This window comes from Emys orbicularis, chromosome 2 (genome assembly GCF_028017835.1).
Source record: "Emys orbicularis isolate rEmyOrb1 chromosome 2, rEmyOrb1.hap1, whole genome shotgun sequence".
Taxonomy (NCBI): domain Eukaryota; kingdom Metazoa; phylum Chordata; order Testudines; family Emydidae; genus Emys; species Emys orbicularis.
The window spans coordinates 3181337-3197675 of record NC_088684.1 but is presented as its reverse complement, the minus strand read 5'-3'; positions in this window follow the sequence as shown (position 1 = coordinate 3197675).

The following is a 16339-nucleotide window of genomic DNA, read 5'->3' as shown; positions in this document are numbered from 1 at the left end:
GCTAGCCCTGGGCCATCAGCAGAGCGGGGCTGGCTTTGGCCTGTCCATCCACGAACTCTGCAGCTGCTTGGGCCCTTCTGGGATGCCTCTGACCCTGAGGAGCCCCAGGAGGTTGGAAGAGCAGAGCTGACAGCTGATATGGGGCCAGATTCCAGGCAGGTGCAATTGGGCACAACTCCACTGGTGGCACTGGGATTGCAGCCGCTCTGAATTTCACCCCTATATTGTGCACAGTGATCGTGAGCCAGGCAGCGGCAACAGAGCGGTGCCCAGCCCCGAGCCTGGGCCACGAGGTGACTATTAATGTGTGGAGGAGTACGGCCAAGTTCCCGTAGTAGTTTGATGTACGTCTGCTGTCATCATCCTGGCGTCCCCCCCACAGCTCGGCCGAGGCCCCTCAGTCCTGCCCCCAGCCTCCTGCTATCCCAGAGAGCCGTGTTTGCTGAGCAGACACAGACATTCGGGGCACTTTGTACTGTGACTCTGCTGTGGGCAAATGGCCAAAGGGGACATTGACTTTCTATAGACTCATAGGCTTTAAGCCCAGAAGGGACCAGCATGAGCATGTAGTCTGACCTTCTGCACATCGCAGGCCACCGAATCTCACCCCCCCACTCCTGGAACAAACCCCTGACCTCTGGCTGAGTTACTGACGTCCTCACATCACATGTTACAGAGAATCCACCGTTTACACTAGTTACACCTACAAGTGACCTGTGCCCCATGCTGCAGAAGAAGGTGAGAAATCCTCAGCGTCTCTGCCAATCTGACCTGGGGGAAATTCCTTCCTGACTCTAAATGTGGTGATCAGTTAGACCCTGAGCATGTGGGCAAGACCCATCAGCCAGACACCTGGGAAAGAATTCTCTGTAATAACTCCGAGCCCTCCCTCCCTCCCTAGCGTCCCATCACCGGTCACACTGGTCTACAATTTTTGAGAAGTCGTCTGCTTCAGAGATAAAATGTGCTATTTATTATGTATTTTGATGTGCTGAATTCAAATATGACAATTAAAACAACTGATTGGCTACTGTTTCTAAGATATTTAAGTTTTTACATTTTATGTCTATTTATATTGTGTAGATAGTAGAGTTTTAATCATAAATTGTAAACCTAGGTCTTTTCATGTGTTTATGGTTGCTTTACATGATAATATTTCACCTGTCCTGTTTATGTAACACTTTAAAAATCAGCAAAAGGGGTATATAAATAAAATTTATTATGGAACAAAAGGCAAAAAACTATTATGTACATAGTTTAGTCCTATTCAGTGTCTACTCGGCGCTTCTTGGCTTGTCTCTTGTATTCATTAAATGGAGCATCTCTTGTCACTGTCCAGCAACAGTCTGCAAGCATTGATGGGCTCCATTTGCCCTGATAGCGTTTCTCCATTGTTGCAATGTCCTGGTGAAATCGCTCGCCGGGCTCGTCGCTCACTGCTCCGCAGTTCGGTGGAAAAAAATCTAGATGAGAGTGCAAAAAATGTATCTTTAGTGACATGTTGCAACCAAGGCTTTTGTATGCCTTGAGGAGGTTTTCCACCAACAACCTGTAGTTGTCTGCCTTGTTGTTTACGAGAAAATTTATTGCCACTAACTGGAAGGCTTTCCATGCCGTCTTTTTCTTGCCACGCAGTGCATGGTCAAATGCATCATCTCAAAGAAGTTCACGAATCTGAGGACCAACAAAGACACCTTCCTTTATCTTAGCTTCACTTAACCTTGGAAATTTTCCACGGAGGTACTTGAAAGATGCTTGTGTTTTGTCAATGGCCTTGACAAAGTTCTTCATCAGACCCAGCTTGATGTGTAAGGGTGGTAACAAAATCTTCCTTGATTCAACAAGTGGTGGATGCTGAACACATTTCCTCCCAGGCTCCAATGACTGTCGGAGTGGCCAATCTTTCTTGATGTAGTGGGAATCTCTTGCACGACTATCCCATTCGCAGAGAAGACAGCAGTACTTTGTGTATCCAGTCTGCAGACCAAGCAAGAGAGCAACAACTTTCAAATCGCCACAAAGCTGCCACTGATGTTGGTCATAGTTTATGCACCTCAAAAGTTGTTTCATGTTGTCATAGGTTTCCTTCATATGGACTGCATGACCAACTGGAATTGATGGCAAAACATTGCCATTATGCAGTAAAACAGCTTTAAGACTCGTCTTCGATGAATCAATGAACAGTCTCCACTCATCTGGATCGTGAACAATGTTGAGGGCTGCCATCACACCATCGATGTTGTTGCAGGCTACAAGATCACCTTCCATGAAGAAGAATGGGACAAGATCCTTTTGATGGTCACGGAACATGGAAACTCTAACATCACCTGCCAGGAGATTCCACTGCTGTAGTCTGGAGCCCAACAGCTCTGCCTTACTCTTGGGTAGTTCCAAATCCCTGACAAAGTCAGTCAGTTCACCTTGTGTTATGAGGTGTGGTTCAGAGGAGGAGGATGGGAGAAAATGTGGGTCCGGTGACATTGATGGTTGAGGACCAGAAGTTTCATCCTCTTCCTCTTCCTCGTCTGACTCAAGTGAGAATGATTCTGGTGCATCAGGAACCGGCGGTCCTTCTCCGTGGGGTACTGGGCGTATAGCTGATGGAATGTTTGGATAATGCACAGTCCACTTTTTCTTCTTTGACACACCTTTCCCAACTGGAGGCACCATGCAGAAGTAACAATTGCTGGTATGATCTGTTGGCTCTCTCCAAATCATTGGCACTGCAAAAGGTATAGATTTCCTTTTCCTGTTCAACCACTGGCGAAGATTTGTTGCACAAGTGTTGCAGCATATGTGTGGGGCCCACCTCTTGTCCTGATCTCCAATTTTGCAGCCAAAATAAAGGTGATAGGCTTTCTTAACCATAGTGATTATACTGCGCTTTTGTGATGCAAAAGTCACTTCCCCACAAACATAGCAGAAGTTATCTGCACTGTTCACACAAGTACGAGGCATCTCTGCTCACTTTGGCTAAACAGAAAGGTGTCCCTTTGCAAAATCAAACACTGACAAATAAGAGAGCACGACACTGTATGATTTCTAGCGCTGATATAGGGCAATTTGTTCAGCAGAGTGATGTAAGCTTCGTTATGATTGCATCATCCATTACTTCTAGGAATAACATGATGCAATTCATATCATGTATGATGCAATACCAGCTTCAGATTGCATCATTCATTGTTTTGCCTAAAAAGCAAGTACTGTCCAAACCCAGTCATAGATTTATTCATAGATCCAGTCAAAGATGTATTTTAGTCATTTCTGGTTTAAATTGAGATCCCTTCCCTTTATCACTCACGTATCCTCCGCCATTCCCAAGTCAAGGGTCGTATATACTGACCCAATAGCATATCTTGAAAACTAGAGCCAATCAACAATTTTAAGCATCATTTTCGTTCTCAGTGACCCAGAATTAGTAAAGTTTGACTACATTTATGTCAGAAGCATTTTGGCTGTAGAGCAGTGTCATTGGAGATAATTGCTGCCAGCAGTCGCAGATCAGCTACGCGCCATTGTAGACAGTCCCATCATACCACCCCCTCCATAAACTTACCAAGCTCAGTGTTGAAGCCAGTGACTTTACAGATTCATTAAAAATCCTTGCTATTGGGCCTGCAATTTCATGTGCCAGGTACTTTAATATTCTTGGAAGGAGATTATGCGGGTCCCCAATTTAGTCCCATTAAACTGTTTGAGTTTTAATTCCATCTCAGATGTGGTCATTTCAACTTCCGTATCCTTATTCCCTTTAGCCGCCCGGCCCCTACCTGTGAGCTCTTCATTACCATTATTAAAAACTCAGGCACAGTATTTGTTTAGGAGTTGTGCCATGCCTAGATTATCTTTCATCTCCACCCCATATCTGCAGAGGCCTCTGTGCTTGATCTTGTAATGTGATTAACTCCATTCATTCATTGGGCAAAGACACATCCACCCACTCTTCAGGAATATCGCTGCCGGTGCTCCTCCATCTCTCATGGCCCGGTGCAGGGATACAGGAGGGCTCGGCTCTGCAGGAGTCTGTGGAACAGGGCCTGAGGGGCCTGATTCATGGGGGGAGCCTGAATGTGACCCTGAAAAAGGATCATGTTCTGGGTGTGATGAGGGGTCTTTACCCTTTCCTGGCTGTAGGCACCAGGCAAGGGGTGAGGCCAGCCTGGGCTCATTCATAACCCACCACCAAACCCCACCTCATCACCCAACCCCCAAACAGTCATTGACCCTGACTCCATTGCTCCATCCCACCCTGTCATCCATCACCCAACCCCTGACCCATCACTGACCCTGAGCCCATCACCCAACCCCACCTTTTCACCCATCCCCACGCCTCCATCACCAAACACCACCCCATCACTGAACCCGACCCCCGGACCTTTCACCCAACCAATCACCCATCACTGAATCCGACCCCCGGACCTTTCACCCAACCAATCACCCTAATCAAACTCCACCCGTCCTCTGTCACCTGCCCCAACCCCATCTCCTGTCACTGAAATTTAACTTCTCATCCCATGGTTCCTGACATGGTGGGTGCCTTGGCACTGTCCAAACATACTCCCTGGAGCCAGAGAAAGAACTGAGGTGGGTTAGCCCATGCACGGAGGTTATCCTCATGGCACCGCATGAGGGGAGACAGTGCATGTGCAGGCTGAGCGGACACAGCTACCAAAGTTCTCCAATCAGCAGCGCAATGACGCAAGTGCACCTACAATGGAGCACCCATAAGGACGGACACACATCGCGAAGAACCATCATTACTGCACAAGGTGAGTAACTTCCTCTTTTTGCATCCCAGGATCGCATTCGCTCTTTTGGCCATGGCATAACACCAGGAACTCATATTCAGCCACCCCCAAATCTTTTTCAGAGTCGCTGTTTCCCAGGATAGAGTCCCCCATCCTGAAAGGATGGCCTGTATTCTTTGTTCCCAGATGTATACATTTACCTGTATACTCCTGGGGGAATTCTGTGCCACTCCACATGCACAGAATTCACGTGCTGCACAGATTTATTTTTTCATAGCAGAAAATACATTCTGCCCCGAAATGCTGCAATTATGCCTTTTGCCCACCAGAGGCCTCTGTGGTGCCAGAACAGAGAGTAGCCACTCCTGGGCACGAGCAGCCCCAGCTGAGGATAGGGAAGAGAAGACATTACATTCCTTACAGTGCCCTGCCATTGGGGCCACATCAGCGGGCATGAGATATGGGGGGGACGGACAGCATGGGGAATATGGGGCTGCTGGGGAGTCACAGACTGGGGTTCAGAAGGGCTAGTGGGGGGACAGACTAGAGTGGGGGTGCAGGGACACATGGGATAGGGGACAGGGGTGCAGGGACCCATGGGGCGAGGGGCAGATGTGCCTGACTGAATGAGAGTGGCTAGGGATCAGCCAGGGTCTGCATGGGGGAGGCTCTCTAACAATCCCTCCCCATCCTCCCCCAAAATGTTCCATACTTCTCCTACCCACACCCAACTACCCTCCAGATTCACACCCAGGTTCTTTTCCAGCAATTACTTCCCTCTCCCTCAGCTCCTACATGTGATTAATGTGCATAAGTCTTGTCAAGTACTGTTAGGCCTCAACCTTCCAGAAGTTGTAAGAAGCGGGTACAGCTGAATCCTGCAAGCATAAGCATAATCTATCTAGGAAGCTTTATAGATTAAAAAGGAAACTCTGTAAAGATAGATACAGACTTGTGGTTAATATGCTCTGTAACCAAATACCTCTTTAAGCTGACTCGAGCATTTTTGAGTCTAGCAAATTGACCACAATTAGCCGCATAGAGAAGAGATGAGCTGAGCACAGGCGCACAGTTCATAAGATCAAGACAACCGCAAATACCACCGTAGAACATTTGGCCACCTTGACTGGTTGACCTATTTTGAAACACGGCCAGCAAATACCGTATAAAATAGGTGTAAAGATGCAAGTATTTGTGTGTGTGTGTGTGTGTGTTGACCTAGAAGAGATCACTCTTTGTCAGGCTCACATACACCCCCTGAACCAAAGGGACTTGCGCTTCACTGACTATCTGTGCCTGGCCAGTGCAGGAAATGGTCAACTGAAGGTAATGTATCTTTGGAAGAATGCAGGGTAAGGTTTTGGACTGAAGAGGTCTGGTTGTTCTTGAGCTAGTTAATCTTAAGTCTGTATTAATACTATAGTTTAATTATATTAGTAAATTGTTTAAGTTGTTTAAAAATAGCAGTAGTCAATAGTTAATCAATATATAGTAACTGTATATGTTTTGTGCCTTGCTGGAAGCAGGTACAGTGCTGGTGAAGTTAGTAGTTTATAAATCATAATGGCTTTGCAAGTCGCTGTGCCTGTCTTCAGTATAAGTTACCATCAAGTTTATCAGAAAAGTCAATAAAAGTTTATAAGTTGTTATATAAGGTTATAGGTAGGTTAAGGTTAGTAAAATATAGTTAATCAATGTATTAGTATTGCATATAAAATTGTATTTGTTGGGTGTGGTTGCAGTACATGTAAAGTTGCTAGGCAATCAGTAATAGTGGCGTTGCATGTGCTTGTAACTATTTTCAATATTATTTACCCTTTATATGTGCACTTATAGAAATAGGTAGTTAATGCATAATATTACTTGTACTTGTGCTTGTCTCCAGTATAACTTGCCATTTGTATTAATCCTCACTCAGTGCTGGTCTTTAATTCTGTTTTTCTTATTCTGTCTATGTTGCCTTTATAGTCGTAAGTCATTAAAAACCTTTCTTGAGGAATAATTAGTTGTTTAGTTTCTCTTTTGCGGACACTACTCAACCTCATTACATCTGTGTTGGGTGGTGGGAAGTAGTGATCACCCAGAGCCCCACTAGGGCCCTAACATGAGCCCCCCTAGGGCTCTGACTTGTGCCTCCTCCTTCCATTGATCTCCACACTCCAATACTCCTGACACCCCAAAGCCTTTGCGCTGCTTCTGAGGGGTGCGGGACATATATTTATGTATTGTAGTTTAAATGAATTATTACTCAAAGTTCTGTATTAATATGCATAGTAAGGAATCTATTTCTCAAAAAACATTTCCTGAATCTTTTTTTGTTGTCTGTATTGTTACAGACATAATTCTGACAGATATTTTGAAATAAATTACCAAAATAATTGAAACCGGTGTGATAATACTGTATCATTTTGACAAATAAAATATGCAGAATTTTGCAGAATTTTAAAATAATGTGCACAGAATTTTTAATATTTTGGTGCAGAATTCCCCCAGGAGTACCTGTAATGAAACACAAATTATTTGCTTGCACCCAGTTTGCCAAGCAGTCTAGAACCCTCTGAATCAGTGACCTGTCCTCTTCATTATTTACCTCTCCCCCAGTTTTTGTCATCTGCAAACTTCAGTCATGATCTTATGTTTTCTTCCTGGTCACTGATAAAAATGCTAAATAGCATTGGGCCAAGAACCATTGTTGAGGAACCCTGCTGGAAACAGAGCCACTCAATAACAATTCCCCACTTACAGTTACATTTTTTAGACTAATCAGGTGCTCCATTATCTTGCCCAGCATCGATGACAGGCCTATAATTACGCTGGTCATCATGTTTACTGTTTTAAAAAACTGGCACAACATTAGCTTTCTTCCAGTCTTCTAGAACTTCCCCAGTGCTTCCCCAGCTCCTCCATTTTGTGACTGGTGCCTCAGTACCAACTTCTTTTTTCCGCAAAAAAACCTATTTGGTGAATTCATGTCAAATTTGTGACTAGTTCTGGCTCACCGCAAAATGCATGTTTCAGTGAATTTACTATTAGCTGAAAAAATAAATCGCCCACCTCTAATTCTCAGGTCAGAGCTGGAGCCAAAAGCAGTTTAGCACCATCTGGGATGTTCTAAGGTGTTTTCTGGACTCTGAGTTGGGAACAAACCCATAAAGCATCACTGAACAGTGAACAAACCTGAAACCACAAGAGACATTTCACTACTAGACTGAAAAGACAGCGACTCGTATCCCAACTGGCCACATCCCCTCTCCATGTAAACCCTACGGCCAGGAGCTCCTGAGGGGAAGAGCTCTCTAGTCCCTCTGTTGTTTGTATATGAAACCTACCCACAATCCTTCTAGTGGCTCTTGGGTGGTCACCATAACTATCTAGGAATTTGGATTTTGGGGGTTTGTAAGCCCCCCCCCCCCCGGAGAGGCTCACAAGGGGGAATAAGCTCAATTACAAGCAGCTGGGATTCTGCTGAAAAGTCCCATGTGCTCTTTTCTTCCTGTCTCTGGAGATTTTGTGATGAGAGATAACAAAGAGGGAGGAGTTTGTTGCAATAGCTGTTGCGGGGACTTTGTGGCAAGAAAGAACACAGAGCACAGCCGCTGCAGAGAAGCGGGTGGACTCTGGTGAGGCCCTCCCTACCCAGCCAGCATCTTAATAAAGCTGAATCACTAAGCTGGGTTAGATGGTGGCGCCTCTGGACAAGCAGCTGCCTTGGGACTGGAGACAGGGCTGCAAACAGACATTTGGATGACTGCAACTCCCTGATGCCAACCATGAGCAGGGCTTGGTGGATGAGCAAGGTGGTGTGGCCAAGGGGCTCTCACCTGGGAGACCTTCTCACGGGCATGTGGGAAGGGAGTTAGATGAACGACTACCAAAGGAGAGCAGGGCAAGCATTTTACTCTTTATTTGTGTATCTATCCTGTGACTGTTATTTCACATTGGACTGTTCTCCTTCCCCTGATAAAGAGTTCTTTGTTTGCACAAAGTCTCAGGCAGCTGTAAGTGGCGAAGTTCTGTATGTTCAGGGCACTGAGGGAGGTTGTGTTTCATTTCCACAGCATTCTGGGTGGGGTCTTGAGTGGGTTTACTTGTTTGTCAAGAGGGATACTACATGTATTGACTCACTGGGGTTCAAAAGGGAGCTAGATAGATTCATGGAGGATAGCTCCATCAATGGCTATTAGCCAGGATGGGCAGGAATGGTGTCTCTAGCCTCTGTTTGCCAGAAGCTGGGATGGGGTGACAGGGCATGGATCACTTGATGATAACCTGTCTGTTCATTCCCTCTGGGGCACCTGGCATTGGCCACTGTCAGTAGACAGGATACTGGGCTTGATGGACCTTTGATCTGACCTAGGGTGACCAGACAGCAAGTGTGAAAAATCGGGACGGGGGTGTGGGGTAATAGGTGCCTATATAAGAAAGAGACCCCAAAATCGGGACTGTCCCTATAAAATCAGGACATCTGGTCACCCTAGTATGGCCAGTCTAATAAATTAAATTATGGAGATATACCATGGGCAGGGTGTGTCTTGGAATTAGACTGGGGGCTTCAGCACTACCGGACCCCAAATACATATCCCTGCTGCCAGTCTTAGTTGCCAAAACCTGAGCGAGGTAAGGAAAGCCCAGCTCCTGCTGCTCTTCCCAAGGGATTATGCCCTATGATCACTTGCCAACCTCTCCAACAAAGCTAGCTATGAGCAGAGTCAGGCCTGCAAACAATTTCAGATCTCTTTGAAGAAGGGGAGGCTCTGACGATGCTCCTTTGTTGGATAACTTAGAATTACCTGAGGAAGGTTTTCCAGGTTCCCTGGAACCTTTGTCACTGGGACAGGACAAAGAGGGTGTCAATAGCTGAGTGGCCCTGAGGGACGCCATCACAAGCTCTAGGCCAGAGAGCAATTGAACAAATACAGGCCCTGTCTACACTAAATGCATGTGATAGGGTCTTCCAGCTGGTTAGCACTTCACTTACAACGAGCCAGGGGTCAGCAGTGAAGGAGCGGCACATATAGTCCACTGGTTTATGGTGGCTCTAGTAGGAATCCTAAGACATCATAAAAAGGTGGGGGGAATAAGGTGAATGTGACTTGCCGGGATGACATTCTTAGCTGGCAGGAGGAAGTGAGTCCTATGGCCAGAAGTTCCAGAGTGGAACGAGCTCTCTACTCCCTCTGTTGGTGAAAAGGGAAAAGTGCTGCCATATGGAGCTTCATTTGCATAGGCTACATACCCACAGTTCCACTAGTGACACTTGGGAAGTCACCATAACTCCTATGAACTTCGATTTTGGGGGCTAGTGGGCTCCCAGAAAAGCTCAGAGAGAGAGAGAGGGGAAAAGCTTATTTCCCAGTAGCTGAGATTTTGCTCAGGGCCTTTGTTTCTCTTTGCTGGACACTCTGGGGCGAGAGACAACACAGACTGAAGACTTCCTGGCAAGAGATGATGCAATGCACATGACAGCAGCAGCAGCAGGGGAGGTGATAGACTTACCCTCACTTAGAGTCTTGAAGATGAGGTTAGTAATCTTTCAAAAAGATTGGCTTTAATCCAGCTTTTGGGTGAGATTCTATGGCCTATGTGAGGGTAGGTTGAACATAAGGGCAGGGGACTGGACTCGATGACCTCTCGAGGTCCCTTCCAGTCTTAGAATCTATGAAATAAGAACGGCTGTACTGGGTCAGACCAAAGGTCCATCTAGCCCAGTATCCCGTCTACCGACAGTGGCCAATGCCAGGTGCCCCAGAGGGAGTGAACCTAACAGGTAATGATCAAGTGATCTCTCTCCTGCCATCCATCTCCACCCTCTGACAAACAAAGGCTAGGGACACCATTCCTTACCCATCCTGGCTAATAGCCATTAATGGACTTAACCTCCATGAATTTATCCAGTTCTCTTTTAAACCCTGTTATAGTCCTAGCCTTCACAACACAAGTTGACTGCGCTGTGTGAAGAAGAACTTCCTTGTATTTGTTTTAAACCTGCTGCCCATTAATTTCATTTGGTGGCCCCTAGTTATTGTATTATGGGAACAAGTAAATAACTTTTCCTTATCTACTTTCTCCACACCAATCATGATTTTATATACCTCTATCATATCCCCCCTTAGTCTCCTCTTTTCCAAGCTGAAAAGTCCTAGCCTCTTTAATCTCTCCTCATATGGGACCCGTTCCAAACCCCTAATCATTTTAGTTGCCCTTCTTTGAACCTTTTCTAGTGCCAGTATATCTTTTTTGAGATGAGACCACATCTGTACGCAGTATTCAAGAATGGGCGTACCATCGATTTATATAAGGGCAATAATATATTCTCCGTCTTATTCTCTATCCCTTTTTAAATGATTCCTAACATCTGGTTTGCTTTTTTGACTGCCACTGCACACTGCGTGGACGTCTTCAGAGAACTATCCACAATGACTCCAAGATCTTTTTCCTGATTCGTTGTAGCTAAATTAGCCCCCATCATATTGTATGTATAGTTGGAGTTATTTTTCCCAATGTGCATTACTTTACATTTATCTACATTAAATTTCATTTGCCATTTTGTTGCCCAATCACTTAGGCCTGGTCTACACTAGGCGTTTATGTCGAATTTAGCGCCGTTACATCGAATTAACCCTGCACCCGTCCACACCACGAGGCTATTTAGTTCGACATAGAGGTCTCTTAAATTCGACTTCTGTACTACTCCCCAACGAGGGGAGTAGCGCTAAATTCGACATGGCCATATCGAATTAGGCTTGGTGTGGATGGAAATCGACGCTAATAGCTCCGGGAGCTATCCCACAGTGCACCACTCTGTTGACGCTCTGGACAGCAGTCCGAGCTCGGATGCTCTGACCAGCCACACAGGAAAAGCCCCGGGAAAATTTGAATTCCTTTTCCTGTCTGGGCAGTTTGAATCTCATTTCCTGTTTGGACAGCGTGGCGAGCTCAGCAGCACTGGCAACGATGCAGAGCTCTCCAGCCGAGATGGCCGTGCAATCCCAGAATAGAAAGAGGGCCCCAACATGGACTGATCGGGAAGTCTTGGATCTCATCGCTGTGTGGGGCGATGAGTCCGTGCTTTCCGAGCTGCGCTCCAAAAGACGGAACGCAAAGATCTATGAGAAGATCTCTAAAGCCATGGCAGAGAGAGGATACAGCCGGGATGCAACGCAGTGCCGCGTGAAAATCAAGGACCTGAGACAAGGCTACCAGAAGACCAAAGAGGCAAACGGACGCTCCGGATCCCAGCCCCACACATCCCGTTTCTACGAGGCACTGCATTCCATCCTAGGTGCGGCTGCCACCACTACCCCACCACTGACCGTGGACTCTGAGGATGGGATATTGTCCACGGCCGGTTCCTCGGACATGTTAGCGGACGGGGAAGATGAGGAAGGAGATGAGGAGGATGAGGCAGTCGACAGCGCTTACCAAGCTGATTTCCCCGACAGCCAGGAGCTCTTCATCACCCTTACAGAGATCCCCTACCAACCCTCCCCAGCATGTAACCCGGACACAGATTCAGGGGAAGGATCAAGCGGTAAGTGCTTTAAACATCTAAACATTTATTTTTTACAAAACTGGAATATTAACAATAAGAACAAGGTGTGCTTCATGATTTCTTTACCCTGGGCGCTTAAGTAATCAGTTCCAACTATTTAAAAAAAATCAAACAGTGTCCGGTTGTGCATGATTCTGCTGCCCAAGCTGCTCCACTCTATAGTCCCTGCAACTGCAGCTATATGAAAATCCGGTCTATATGTCCGGGGATAGAGCAATAGTCCTCCACTGACATCTCAACAAAGCTCTCCTGCAGGTAATGGGAAAGCCTGTTCATCAGGTTCCTGGGGAGAGCGGCCTTACTGGGTCCTCCGAAGTAGGAGACATTCCCGCGCCAGGAGACAAGCAAGTACTCCGGTATCATTGCCTTGCACAGCATGGCGGCATAGGGCCCTGGTCTTTGCAGGCTTTCTCGAAACATCCTTTCCTTCTCGGTGTCCGAGATCCTCAGGATAGTTATGTCGCTCATGATGACCTGCTTTGAATTAGGTAGGGGACTGTTAGTATTGGGACTGCTTGCAAGTTCCTTTACAGAACTGTAACCGCTGGTTTGCAGCCACGCGGTGGATGCGGGAGAGGGGCAGCATACAGGGATCTTTCCCTGGGACATACGCGAGGGGGTGGGACAGGGCCAGAGTTCATGCTTGGCCGATTGCTGGCAGCAGAGACTGGCATTGCTTTCAATGTGAAAGGAGGCCAGTGGTACTATTAAAGTTTTAAGCAGCCACAAGTCTACGGCTTACCATCTTTGCCTGCTACAGAGATTACGGTGTCCTGCCCCGCTTCCCAGATCTGCAGTGCAAAACCCCAGGCACTGAAGGCGAGGTCCGAAAATTCGACCTTGTCCTGAGTGCGCATGTGATAGGTGCGGTGCATGGTCTTGTTCACAGAGAAAGACTATGTTCTTTGTTCACAACTACATTTATGTTTCGGAGGAATTCACTACCTTTCCCTCATTCCCACAGCCACATCTGCGACTGTCTCCCAACCCAGCCTGGCATCACACTCCCAGAGGCTAACGCACATTAGGCGGAGGAAGAAGAAGACGCGAGAGGACATGTTCTCAGAACTAATGGGCTGCTCCCGAGCCCAGGCAGCACAGCAGAACCATTGGAGGGAGAATTTGTCCCAAATGCACCGGACACACATGGAACGTGAGGAGAGGTGGCGGCAGGAAGACCAGCAGGCGACTCAAACGCTGCTTGGACTTCTGAGGGAGCAAACGGACACGCTCCGGCGCCTTGTTGATGTTCTGCAGGAACGGAGGCAGGAGGACAGAGCCCTGCTGCAGTCTATCAGCAACCGCACTCCCCCGCCACCAAGTCCCATACCCCCCTCGCCCAAAGTCCAAAGAAGGAGGGGCGGCAGAGTCCGTGAAAACTCTCACTCGACCCCTGCAGACTGCTCAAGCACCAGAAGGCTGTCATTCCCCAAAATTTGAAAAGTCCTTTCCTGCCCGCCTCACCCAAGCCCCCATCCAAGTTTCACCCCCCAGTTTCATGTGTGGTTGTTAATAAAAAACACGTTTCTGTTCATTAGTGTTTCAATCATGTTCTTTTGTGGGACAGTCTGTCTGAAGGGGGGGAAGGGGCTTGGTAATTGGACAGGACAGTCACCTTTAGCAGGGTACACAGGCGGGGGCAGGTCCAGCAGCAGGGCACACACACAGTGCAGTGAGTAGTTACCCTGGTCAGTCTGGGAGGTGGTTTTCATGTTCTGTGCGTGGGGGGGTGGGTTGCTCTGTGACTTTGTGGTGGGGGAGGGCAGTTACAGATCTTATGCAGCGGTCCTTGTCCTAGATCACAGAGCCATGCAGCAGGGGATCTGTAACCCTCCTCCCCCTGCCATAAAGTCACATAGCCCCCACATACACGCAGTCCCGCTCCGGAGGGCTGGCAGGCTCCGTTGAAACAACCAGTCCGCCACTGCGAATCCTGTCATTCCTGGAGTTTAGAAGGATCATTTGCATCAGTACACTACACCCGCTCCCCACCACAGTCTGCGTCCCAGGTTTAAAACATTCCCGCGAAAACAGTAATAAAGACAACGGTGTTCATTAACAAAATAAAACTGATTTTATTTTTTTGGAAGGGGGTGGAGGGGGTCTGTAACTGGAGAGGATAGTCAACAGTAACTGGGTAAAGAAACGGGGGCAGGTTCAGCTTCTCTGTACAGAAACTTAAAAGTCACTGGTTACCCTGCTCACTGTGGAACCTAGCTGTCAAAGCCTCCCGGATGCACAGCGCGTCCCGCTGGGCTCTTCTAATTGCCCGGCTGTCTGGCTGGGCGTAATCAGATGCCAGGCTATTTGCCTCAACCTCCCACCCCGCCATAAAGGTCTCCCCCTTGCTCTCACAGAGATTGTGGAGCACACAGCAAGCTGCTATAACAATGGGGATATTGGTTTCGCTGAGATCACAGCGAGTCAGTAAGCTTCTCCATCTCCCCTTGAGACGGCCAAAAGCACACTCCACAACCATTCTGCACTTGCTCAGGCGGTAGTTGAACAGCTCTTTTTCAGTGTCCAGGGCGCCAGTGTAGGGCTTCATGAGCCAGGGCATTAGCGGGTAGGCTGGGTCCCCAAGGATCACTGTAGGCATCTCCACATCCCCAAGAGTTATTTTGTGGTCCGGGAAGTAAATACCTTCCTGCAGCCGTCTAAACAGACCAGAGTTCCTGAAGACGCGAGCGTCATGAACCTTGCCCGGCCATCCGACGTTGATGTTGGTAAAACGTCCCCTGTGGTCCACCAGTGCTTGCAGCACCATTGAAAAGTAGCCCTTTCGGTTGATGTACTGGCTGGCCTGGTGGTCCGGTCCCAGGATAGGGATGTGAGTTCCATCTATAGCCCCACCGCAGTTTGGGAATCCCATCGCGGCGAAGCCATCTATGATGACCTCCACGTTTCCCAGGGTCACTACCTTTGAGAGCAGTACCTTAACGATTGCGTTGGCTACTTGCATCACAACAACCCCCACGGTAGATTTGCCCACGCCAAAGTGGTTCGCGACAGACCGGTAGCTGTCTGGCGTTGCAAGCTTCCAGAGGGCTATGGCCACTCGCTTCTGGACAGTCAGGGCTGCTCGCATCCAGGTGTCATTGCGCTTCAGGGCAGGGGACAGCAACTCACAAAGTTCCATGAAAGTCCCCTTCCGCATGCGAAAGTTTCGCAGCCACTGGGATTCATCCCAGACCTGCAGCACTATGCGGTCCCACCAGTCCGTGCTTGTTTCCCGTGCCCAGAATCGCCGTTCCACAACATCCACATGACCCATTGTCACCGTGATGTCCTCGGCGCTGGGTCCCGTGCTTTGTGACAGGTCTGTGCCAGTCTCAGACTTCAGGCCCTCACCGCGGTGCCGTAGCCTCCTCGCCTGGTTCATCTGCATCTGCCTCTGGGAAAGGTGGATGATAAGCTGCGAGGTGTTGACAACGGCCACAACTGCAGCGATGGTCGCAGCGGGATCCATGCTCGCAGTGCTGTGGCGTCCGCGCTGTCACTGACCGGAAAAGTGCGCGAACTGATTTCCCGCCGGCGCTTTCAGGGAGGGCGGTAGTGACGGACGGATGACGACAATTACCCAAAAGCACCCTCGACCCTTTTTTTTTACCCAGAAGGCATTGGGGGCTCGACCCAGAATTCCAATGGGCAGCGGGGACTGCGGGAACTGTGGGATAGCTGCCCACAGTGCACCGCTTCCAATGTCGATGCTTTCCCCGTTAGTGTGGACTCACAAAGTCGAATTACTGTCCTTAGTGTGGACACACACGTTCGACTTTGCAATATCGATTCCACAAATTCGATTTAAGAGAAATCGAACTACCCTCGTAGTGTAGACATACCCTTAGTTTTGTGAGACCTTTTTTAAGTTCTTCACAGTGAGCTTTGGTCTGAACTATCTTGAGCAGTTTAGTATCATCTGCAAACTTTGCAACCTCACTTTTTATCCCTTTCTCCAGATCTTTTATGAATAAGTTGAATAGGATAGGTCCTAGGACTGACCCTTGGGGAACACCACTAGTTACCCCTCTCCATTCTG